This window comes from Cebus imitator, unplaced genomic scaffold (genome assembly GCF_001604975.1).
Source record: "Cebus imitator isolate Cc_AM_T3 unplaced genomic scaffold, Cebus_imitator-1.0 Scaffold274, whole genome shotgun sequence".
Taxonomy (NCBI): domain Eukaryota; kingdom Metazoa; phylum Chordata; class Mammalia; order Primates; family Cebidae; genus Cebus; species Cebus imitator.
In genome coordinates, this window is record NW_016107589.1 from 735,883 (window position 1) to 747,011 (window position 11,129).

Genomic DNA, 11,129 nt, shown 5'->3' on the forward strand with positions numbered 1-11,129 from the left:
CCTCAGCCTCGTAAGCAGCTGGGACTTCAGGTATGCACCACCATGCTCAGGTAATTTTTGTATTTTTAGTAGGGATGAGTTTTACCATATTGGCCAGGCTGGTCTTGAACTCCTGACCTCATGATCCACCTGCCTTGGCCTCCTAAAGTGCTGGGATTACAGGCCTAAGCCACTGCACCTGGCCTTCTTTTTTTTGGGGGGAGACAGAGTCTCACTTTGTCGCCCAGGTTGGAGTGCAGTGGCATGATCTCAGCTCACTGCAACATCACCTCACAGGTTCAAGTGATTCTCCTGCCTCAGCCTCCCAAAAAACTGGGATTACAGGAATATGCCACAATGTCTGGTTGATTTTTTTTTTTGTATTTTTAGTAGAGACAGGGTTTCACCATGTTGGCCAGGCTGGTCTCGAACTCCTGACCTCAGGTGATTCACCCACCTCAGCCTCCCAAAGTGCTGGGATTACAGGCATGAGCCACCTTGCCCAGCCAGGTTGTTCTGAAAACTGGAAATTATCATGACACTCAGCACAGTGCCTGATACAGGATGGACACCAATAAGTAGCAGCTATCATTACATCTGAGAGGGAACCTATAGGTACCATGTATTCTGTTCTCTGCCCTGGAACAGTGGTCAGGTGATGGGGCTAATTTCCTCTCCAATTGTGGGCTCAATTTTGGGTAAGGCTGCCCCTGGGAGACTTGCTATTCAAGGTCTGAACTCTGGGCTAGAAGCTATAGAGCTCTGGGTCTATTGCATAAGCCCTGAGGGACCTTGTACAAGTCATGAAGGCAGAGAAAGTTGGCATCTTAGTCAATGGCCTTTTGACTGCCAGGAACAGCACCATTGAAATTACTTAGTAAAAGGGGAGTATCATGCAACCCAATTCTAAGAAGTTCAGCCAGGCTTTGAGGAAACTGGAAATGGTGAGTTGGGAACCATCTCGTGAAGCCCTAGACATCTTGAACCATCTGCTACCTTCTCTCTGTAGACCTACTTCCTCTGCATGGCTAGGTCCAGTGGCTGCAGCTACCTGAGCTCTCATCTCCATGCCAATTCCAAATTCACAGAGAGAGGAAATCAGATTATCTGGGCTCAGGTTCTAGATTGGCTTTTCTGGGCCAAGGTCTCATCCCAGGCCTATTAGCTGGGTAAAGAAAGCCTAGCGACACTTATTACTGAAGTAATTACAGGATCCCGATCCCAGACTTATCAGTGGAGGGCAGCTCTCAGAGGAGGCAGTGCCGCTCCACAGCATGCCCCGAAACATGGACTCTTGTTAGGGAATTGAAGTGGATCTTAACAATCACCAGAGCTCTGGCTTTGCTGCTTCAGTGGCTTCCTCCCAGGCCTGCGAGTGTCTTCTCTGTGTTTCCTTCTTGGATACCCTGAGGGGTAGAATGTAGGAACCGAACCTGGGTGACGTGCCATGACTTCTCTGGGTCTGAGAACCACCCTGGGAGCTAGAGCTGAGTGGAGGTTCTTTATGGCTACAGAAAAGACCTTGATACTGCGGGGCCTGCTAGATTTCTGGTCCTGGCAGTCAAAGAGTAAGGCAAGTCAAGAGGATCAGAATATGCTACCGCAAAATATGTCATTTTGGCATAGGAAATATTTTGAGCTGAAAGCAATTGAGATTCAACAGGAGCAGGAAGAGATCTCTCTCCTCTTATCTGCCCGAAAGCAGGGCATACATTTTCCTTTGAAAAAGGCATTCTCCCTATACCAGAGTAAGAAAAGTGACTCTTATCACCAGCAATGGGAATTCAGCCAGACGTGGTGGCTCACGCCTGTAATCCCAGCACTTTGGGAGGCCAAGGTGGGATCACTTGAGGTCAGGAGTTTGAGACCTGCCTGGCCAACATGGTGAAAACCCGTCTCTACTAAAAATACAAAAATTGCCCGGGTATGGTGGCTCATGCCTGTAGTCCCAACTACTCAGGAGGCTGAGGCAGGAGAATCGCTTGAACCTGGGAGACAGAGGTCGCAGTGAGCCGAGATCACGTCACTGCACTCCAGCCTGGGTGACAGGGCAAGGCTCCATCACAGAAAAAAAATACAATAAATAAATAACAGGGAAATTGACACCAAGATGAGTTTGAATAAACAGACCTTACTAAAATACCACTTATCTTCCATTTGTTCCCCCATATATTTCCTAGTCACTTCCCGACACTTCACTGTCCCTTGGAGCCCAAATCATCTTTCTTTAGCTAAAAGGGCGTATAAGCCCCTAAGTCTAACTGCTTCTTTGAATTTAACTTCTTTTCTCTGAATTCCCATGCATATAAATAATTAATAAAAAGTGTATTCCCTTTTTTCCTGTGAATCTGTCTTTTGTAAGTTTGATTCACAGGCCTCCAGGTACGGAAAATAAGAAGGCAGAAGAAAAGTTTTTTTCCTTCCTCAACAAACTCATTACCATTTCTTTGGCAGATAACCCTCCAACTTCCCCTTTAGAGCCCATCTGACTGACAGTCAGTCATAGGTGCATTTCTCTCTTGGGATCTCTTGTTCCTTTTGAAACTGAGTCTCTCTCTGTGGCCCAGGCTGGAGTGCAGTGGCACAATCTTAGCTTACTGTAACCTCTGTCTCCTGAGTTCAAGTGATTCTCATGCTTTAGCCTCCCAAGTAGCTGGGATTACAGGCGTGCGCCACCATGCCTGGCTAATTGTTGTATTTTTAGTAGAGATGAGGTTTTGCCATGTTGCCCAGGCTGGTCTTGAACTCCTGGGCTTATGCAAATCCACCTGCCTCAGCCTCCCAAAGTGCTGGGATTACAGGTGTAAGCCACCACACCCAGCTGAGATCTCTTGTTCTTAGAAATTTCAGCCTCTTTTTAGCATCTCCACTTTTTTGTGGAGGAAGCCTTCTCATATCTAGAACCCGAGAGACTTGATCCAATAAAATCCCACCTTCAGATATTGAGCTAGTCAAGGCCTTATCTGAGATGCTGTGGGCAGGTGTGGAGGTGGAAGAGAGACAGAGACAATAATAATAATAGCTAACATGAGAGCTTAATGTGTACACAGCACCATGCTAATGGCTTACTTAGCATTCTCTCATTTAATTTTCATAACTATCCTATTTTATTTTCCCAGTTTTACAACGAGGCTTAGTGAGGTATCTGGTCCAGGAATGAAACCTCAATCTCCCTGACTCCCCCACACAATCTCTGATCCATGTTGCATTTGTCCAGTGTTTGGTGAGACCACATATCCTAAATAAAAACAGAGGCCAGGATAAGGGCTGTGGGGTCAGAGGGAGCCCTTTCAGACTGCAGGAATGGCTTCTTGGAAGAGAAGTTATTTGGATTAGGCCTTGAAGAATGAGTAGAGTTTATTAGGCAGAAATGCGGGGAGGGCACCTCAGAGATCAGAATGAGCAAATGCAGGGACTGGAAAGGGCAGTGTTGCCGGGAGAGTAGGTAGTCGGCTGTGACTGGAGTTCTGTGAGTGGCAGGGGGTACTCCCAAGTCTTCCTGTCACTCACCTCCCCACCCTGCTGTCCTGGAGGAGGGTTAACCTTTAAGGACACACCCAACTACAGGGCTGCTGGTGTGCAAGCCAGGCCCTGTGGAATAGGCAGAAGTTCCAGGGAACTGTGTGCAGAATTCTGGGTTGGCATGTTTGGTATCCCTGGCCAGTCATGGCCCCTTCACCCTTTAGTGACATCCTAGGGCAGAGGTCAGTATGTGTGGGTGAGAGGATGAAGTGAGCCTGTGTTTGGGCTGGGAACAGTGACAAGCAGGATGCGAGAGCCCATCCCCCACAGAAGAATGCTTGCAAATAGCCCCTCCCTGGTGCTGACCCTGCTCCCAGTGGCTATCGTCAGCTGAAGTGTTAGGGCGTTTGTTTCAAGGGCCTGGCCCTCCCGGACTTTGGTTGGCTTTTGGTTTCTTCCTACTGAGCACGTACTGTTGGCTGAGTAGGGCAGAAGGTAGGTTGGCACAGAGATGAAGACAAGTTTTATGGTAGAGATGGATAAACAAATAATAGAGACATCATTATTTGAGTACTTGGTAGCTATGAAACATTGTGCTAAGAGCTTTACATGCATATCCTTTTTTTTTTTTTGAAACAGAGTCTCACTCTGTCGCCAGGTGCCAGGCTGGAGTGCAGTGGCACGATCTCGGCTCACTGCAACCTCCGCCTCCCGGGTTCAAGCAATTCTCCTGCCTTAGTCTCCCAAGTAGCTGGGACTACAGGCATGTGCCACCATGCCCAGCTAATTTTTGTATTTTTTTTTTTTTTTTAGTAGAGACGGCGTTTCACCATGTTGGCCAGGATGGTCTCGATCTCTTGACCTCGTGATCTGCCCACCTTGGCCTCCCAAAGTGCTGGGATTACAGGCATGAGCCACCATGCCAGGCCCATGCTTATCCTTTTAAAAGATGAGCCTTCCAGCCTGGGCAACATAGTGAGACCTTGTCTCTACAAAAAATATAAAAATTAACTGCACATGGTGCTTGTGCCTGTGGTCTCAGATACCTAGCTGCTTGAGAGGTTGAGGTGGGAGCATTGCTTGAGTCGGGGAGGTGGAGGCTGCAGTGTGCCCTGATCGTGCTACTAGACTCTAGTGTAGGTGACAGAGTGAGATGCCATCGCAAAAAATTAAAAGCTGAGCCTCTTCATGGTCTTGTCTCCACATGGTATCAATCTGGCATCCATAATATTTGAAAAAAATATTGAATAATGATTGCACAATCTTTTGAAAAATATACGCAGCAAAACTTAAAATTCTGTTTTCCCGAGGCCTAAGGATTGCCTGAGGCCAGGAGTTTGACACCAGCCCAGGCAACATAGTAAGACCCCGTCTCTACAAAAAAATTTAAAAATTAGCCAGGCATGGTGGTAAGCAGTCCTAACTGATTAGGAGGCTAGGTGTGAGGAGTGCCTGAGCTTAAGTGCTTGAGACTGCAGTGAGCCATGATGGAGCAGCTGTACCTCAGCCTGGGCGACACAGCAGCTCTGTTTCTAAATAAATAAATAAATAATTTTTCCATCTGTCTCTCTGTATTGTATACACAAAGCAAGCCCTCATCACAACCCTTTCTTCCCCTCCAAGCTCCCCCAGAGGAGAAATTAAGGCCATGAATATATAGAGACAACATTTTTTCTTTACTCACATAATCCAAATTAAACTTCTTCATAGCCCTGTGAAGGCAGGCACTATTGTTTCCATTTTAGTTGGAGAAACAGATGTTTAGAGGTTAAATCTTGACCAAGCTCATGAAGCTAATCATTGGCAAGTGGATTTGAAGCAGGTTCTGTGCCTACAGTGAAGTGCATATGTGATCCGGTGGCTCTGAGACTCCTGAGAAGGGGCCAAGTAATTCAGCATGGGGGGATCACTTAGGCTTCATGGAGGAGGAGATATTTGAGTAGGGCATCAAAGGATGAAGAGAAGCTCTCAATAGGCAGAGATGGGCAATATGTTTCTCAGGAGGGGTGGGAGGGAGGCCCAAAGGATAAGCATATCAGATAGTAGGAGGTCAGAGAGGAGGTGATCTCACCACCACCCCCAATAACAGGGTGAGCCTGGCACTTAGGAGACTTGCCTCATTTCCCAACTTTGCCCCAGGGAGATTTTGCCTGTGCCCTTTTAACAGCCACCATCACAAAGCCTCCTTGTGTCTTCTAAAAGAGACCTTCTGACTCCGGCTGGCTCCCCATTATAGGGGAAGAGAGGGAGATCTGTGGTGAAGGAGCCCAGAAATAACTCCCAAACCAAATACCATACACTCAATTCCTCAGGAATTACATGTCGAGACTGTCTTAGGGACTGCAGCCCCCTAGCTGGTCAAAGAAAGCAGATTGTGGTCTAAAGGACACAATGGAAAGTAAATCCAACTCAATCTGGGTTCGAGTCTCAGCAAAACCATCAGCTGGGTGAATTCAGGCAAGTTGCTTAATCTTGCTGAGCTTCAGTCAAAAACTGATGGGCCTTTTTGCTAAAAAGTGGTGCCTCATAGGTTTGTCAGAGAGGAAGAGGAAATGGCTGGCTGGCGGGTATATGGATCTAATATTTCCTTCAGTGCTGGGTGTTTGGGACTTGTCAAATCTGGATTTCTCCGGAAGGAAATGACAGTGCACCAGCTCAGCAACTTGGGAGGGAAGGTAACTGCCAGCAAGTAAAGGGAAAACGAAGAAGTGGTGGGTGAAGCATGTAGAGAGAGTTTCCAGTCCTAAAGTCTTAGTACCATGTGGGAATAATTCCATGAACCTCTCTGAGCCTCAGTTTCTTCACCTTCAAATGCCAACTCAATGAATAGTGGCAGGGCGCTTGAATTGCTATTTCATCTATTTTATTTATTTATTTATTGAGACAGAGTCTCACTCAGTTGCCCAAGCTGGAGTACCATGGCGGTATCTCAGCTTACTGCAACTCAGCTTCCCAGGTTCAAGTGATTCTAGTGCCTCCCCCTCCCAAGTAGCTGGGATTACAGGCACGTGCCACCAGGCTCAGTTAATTTTTGTATTTTTAGTAGAGATGGAGTTTTGCCATTTTGGCCGGGCTGGTCTCAAATTCCTGGCCTCTGGTGATCCGCCAGCCTCGGCCTCCCAAAGTGTTGGGATTACAGGCGTGAGCCACCGACCAGCCAAGTGTTTGTATTTTACAAATGAAATTGAGATTAAGCCCTGCCCTGGTTCCAGCATATAGCGTGTATGTGTGTATGTGTGTGTGTGTGTGAGATAAATGATCCTTTAAATTACACAAAATTTGGGACCCCTGTGTTTGAATTAGCGAGAGATGTTAAGTGGCAAAGAGATAAACAACAGCAATATAAACAACGGCAGACGTTTACTGAGCTGATGTGGATGGCAGGGACATCCCAATCCTGAAACACTATCCCCTCGTCTCCACCACGGCAGCGGAACCCTGGGTTGAATCCGGGCTGCGCCCCAGCCCCGCACCGGCGCGTGTGGAACCGCGTGGGGGAAACTGCGGCTGCTTGCGGACGAGGCGCGCCGCCTAATGCAGTTGTCAGTTAATTAGGGGAGAAGGTTATGTCATTAACGGCGGGATCGATACAAAGAGAATTAAGAGGCTCGGCCAGCGCCACCGCGAGCTCTCCGCGCGGGCCGCGGGCGGAGGGTCGAACTCCACGAAAATTCCGTACGCATTAGCAGACCATCAGCAGTCGCTCAGGGCTCGGGGCGGGCGGAACGTCAGAGCTGGGCCGGAGGTGGGAGGCCGGGCCGGACGGGCGCCCCTGCCTGGGTAGCCCCGGAGTCCTGGCAGGGCGCGGTCCCGTCTTCACTGCTGGAGGCCCTCGGAGGCAGGCGAGTGTCGCAACCTGGCCCAGGGGAGGCCAGGGGCGCGATGGTGATGGCTGGGTTAATGTTTAAACATTCCAAAGAGCCCCTGGTGCTGTTCCCGGCGCACTCAGCCCGGGCTCCTCAACACGCTCAGCTAGCTCAGGCCGCAGGTCCAGGGGAGTCACAGGGAAGCCGCCCTGACCTCCCTAGACCAGGCCAGACCATCATGTCACCCACCCTCACAGCACTTCGTGACATTTATCACAGTGGGACTATATAGTGATCTATAGAAGGTTTTGTCCCAAACTAAATGCAAAAATAAATAAATGAAGAAGAGGAAGAGGAAGGAAGAAGAAGAAAGAAGAAGAAGAGGAAGAGAAGAAGAAGAAGAAGGAGGAAGAAGAAAGAGGAAGAAAGGAGGAGGAGGAGGAGGAGGAGGAGGAGGAGGAGGAGGTTGTTCTGTACGCTATCTTTCTCCCGACCAGATTATAAACTCCAGGAGAGCGGGACTTAATGGGTCTGCCTTGTATAGCTGCACCCAAAGTGCCTGGAAGATGCAAGTGCTCAGTACATATCCGCCCAAGGAATGCATCCCCTTAGCAGCCCAGGGAGTTGGTAGGGTAAGGAAACTAAAGCTCAAAGAAATGATTTACCCAAGATCATACTGATCTCCCAGCTCCCCAGGCTTTTTCCTTGAGTAAATTAATCTGTCTGAACCTTGGTTTTCCCACCTGGGAGAAATTTAGTTTGTAGCTGCCTCCATACTAAGTGCCAGGGACTGTGCTAACATTTTACTTACATTTGCTCATTTAATTCTCACAACAACCCTGTGAGATAGAAATCATGTTATAAGCCGGGTGCGGTGGCTCACACCTGTAATCCCAGCACTTTGGGAGGCTGAGACGGGCGGATGACCTGAGGTCAAGAGTTCGAGACCAGCCTGGCCAACATGACGAAACCCCGTCTCTTCTAAAAATACAAAAAATATTTTGAAGGATGATTGACAATCAATAAAGAAAAAAAAATACAAAAATTAGCTGGGTGTGGTAGCGCATGCCTGTAATCCTAGCTACTTGGGAGGCTGAGGTGGAAGAATCACTTGAACCTGAAGCGGAGGTTATAGTGAGCCAAGATTGTGCCATTGCTCTCCAGCCTGGGCAATTTTTCTTCTTTGTCTCAAAGAAAAAAAAAAAAGAAAAAAGAAAGAAAGAAAAAAGAAATCATGTTATAAAGGAGGAACTTGAAACTAGCAAGAGCTGGGCTCATCATTTGTCTGTTTGCCCTCAGATCCATTGTTCTTCTAATACTCTGTGTCACAGGTGGGCTACCCCTACACTCCATCCCCATCCCATCCCCAGGCAGGCTGCTTCTCCCAGACTCTGTTGTCAGCTGGCTTTGGCTGGGTTTGGACAATGGAAGCCACAGGCACAAGATTGAGGGTGGGAGGACAGAAGAAGCTAGGATGCCCACAACCTTGTCAGTTTCTGGCTCTGTCTCCATCTGGCCCCCACGCTAGGGATGGTAGTGGTTTCCTGCTCTTGCTAATCTCTGGGTTGCCCCAGTTTCCCCTGTTTGTCTTCTCACTTCTTCCATTACTTATAGCCACAGTATTAACTTCTCACTGTTTGAAATACTCAGTGAGTTCATTTTCCTGATTACCAGAAGAGCCATTATTTGTATCCAAATCTGTCTGACCACAAAATTTACATGCTTAAAATTTTTAATGCTTAAAGTTTACTGCAGATGACAGTAGGGCAAAGCAGTTAAAAAATGATAGCCACTGAACCACACTGCCCAGAAAGCTCTTTCTAGGTAGCTTCTGTAGGAGAAATTCATTTTAAAGATAATGGCTCACCCATAAAACCTATTTATAATTTATTATGTTTTAAAATTCTACTTTCCATAGCTAAAATATTGTTTATACCTGTAAATGAAGGTAATCATAGCATCTACCTGGTAGGGATACTGTGAAGACAAAATAAGCTAATCTATGCCAAACACCCGCGTGACAGACAGTTCACTGACAGTTCCTTCCCCGATTCCTTTAAAACCTGGGGAAGTTTTAGTGCCTTCAGTCTTTTCAGCTCAGGAATCCTGGAGTGTGGAGGATGGCAGCTCTGCCTTTCATTTCTGAGTATTCTCCTTATTGCACTGTAGATTCACCTTGCCCACTGGACCAGTGAATGTGAAGTAATCAGATGGCCAGCCTGGCAGCTACAATACACAGAAGATGTGTGCAATGAATGTTAGATCTGACTCAATGCTCCCAAATCAATTGGAGTGCCCCCAGAGACTTGGCTGGCAATGAACGAGAGTGTGAGGTGCTTTTGACACATGCATTCAGGACCTGATTTGAGCAAAGATGTCTGCTTAACAGTCCTGAGGGCAATTTTCTCCTGACTGATTTGCAACTTTCCATCTTAATGGAAAATAAGCCAAGTGTAAAGGAGGTAGTTTTCTCCTTGAACCAGAAATCCTTGTTGTGCTTTCCTTTCTGAACTTGGGGGGGGTACCATATCCTATTACCTGAAAAGGGGTTACAGAGGCCAATGTTTGCTGGGAGATGGTGCAAAGGTGTAGGAGTTGGGGATAGGAGCTCAACTCACACAATCCCCAATGACTTGGGAGAACCCAAAGACTAGAGAATCTGTGGAGGTCAAGAAACTGTCCTTGCTAAGAGAGATCGTGCCATTGCACTCCAGCCTGGGCAACAAGAGTGAAATTCCATCTCAAAAAAAAAAAAGAAAGAAAAAAGAAACTGCCAGGCGCGGCGGCTCACGCCTGTAATCCCAGCACTTTGGGAGGCCGAGGCGGGTGGATCACGAGGTCAAGAGATCGAGACCATCCTGGTCAACATGGTGAAACCCCGTCTCTACTAAAAATACAAAAACATTAGCTGGGCATGGTGGCGCGTGCCTGTAATCCCAGCTACACAGGAGGCTGAGGCAGGAGAATTGCCCGAACCTAGGAGGCGGAGGTTGCGGTGAGCCAAGATAGCGCCATTGCACTCCAGCCTGGGTAACAAGAGCGAAACTCCGTCTCAAAAAAAAAAAAAAAAGAAAATGAAAAAGGAAACTGTCCTTGATGAATGAACAACTGCACATAACAGATTAGGTCTTTAGTTACCACAGCCTAGAGCCTGGGGCTGGAAGTCTCACCTGTTCCCTGGGATAAGCTTCTTCATTTGAGCCTACACTGACTGCTGCAATTTGCTGTGAGCTCATATGAGTCATTGACATCAATGCAATTTATAAAAGTTTATAGACCGTACAAATATATTGATGTTATGGTTTTAAAATAGTTTGGCAGCTGTTTACCACAGTGGTATAAGCCTCCTACCCCTAGAGCTTAATAGCACAGGATTTGGAGCAAACAGACCCAGGTTCCAATCCCAGCTCACTGCTGACTTGACTACTTGTTACCTCATCTTTCTGAGCCTCAGATTTGTCATCTATAAGGCAGGAATAATAGTACCTACTTGGAAGAGTTGTTGAGAAAATTAAATTAGACACTAGAGTGAGAGTTTAAGAAATAGTAGTCATTATTAAAATTATTGGCCACGCGTGGTGGCTCACGCCTGTAATCCCAGCACTTTGGGAGGTGGAGGTTGGCGGATCACGAGGTCAAGAGATTGAGACCATCGTGGCCAACATGGTGAAACCCTGTCTCTACTAAAAATACAAAAATTAGCTGGGCGTGGTGGCACGTGCCTGTGGTCCCAGCTACTCGGGCGACTGAGGCGGAAGAATCACTTGAACCCAGGAGGTGGAGGTTGCAGTGAGCCGAGATTGCGCCACTGCACTCCAGCCTGGCGACAGAGCAAGACTCTGTCTCTCTCTCTCTCTCTTTTTTTTTTTTTTTTTTAATGCC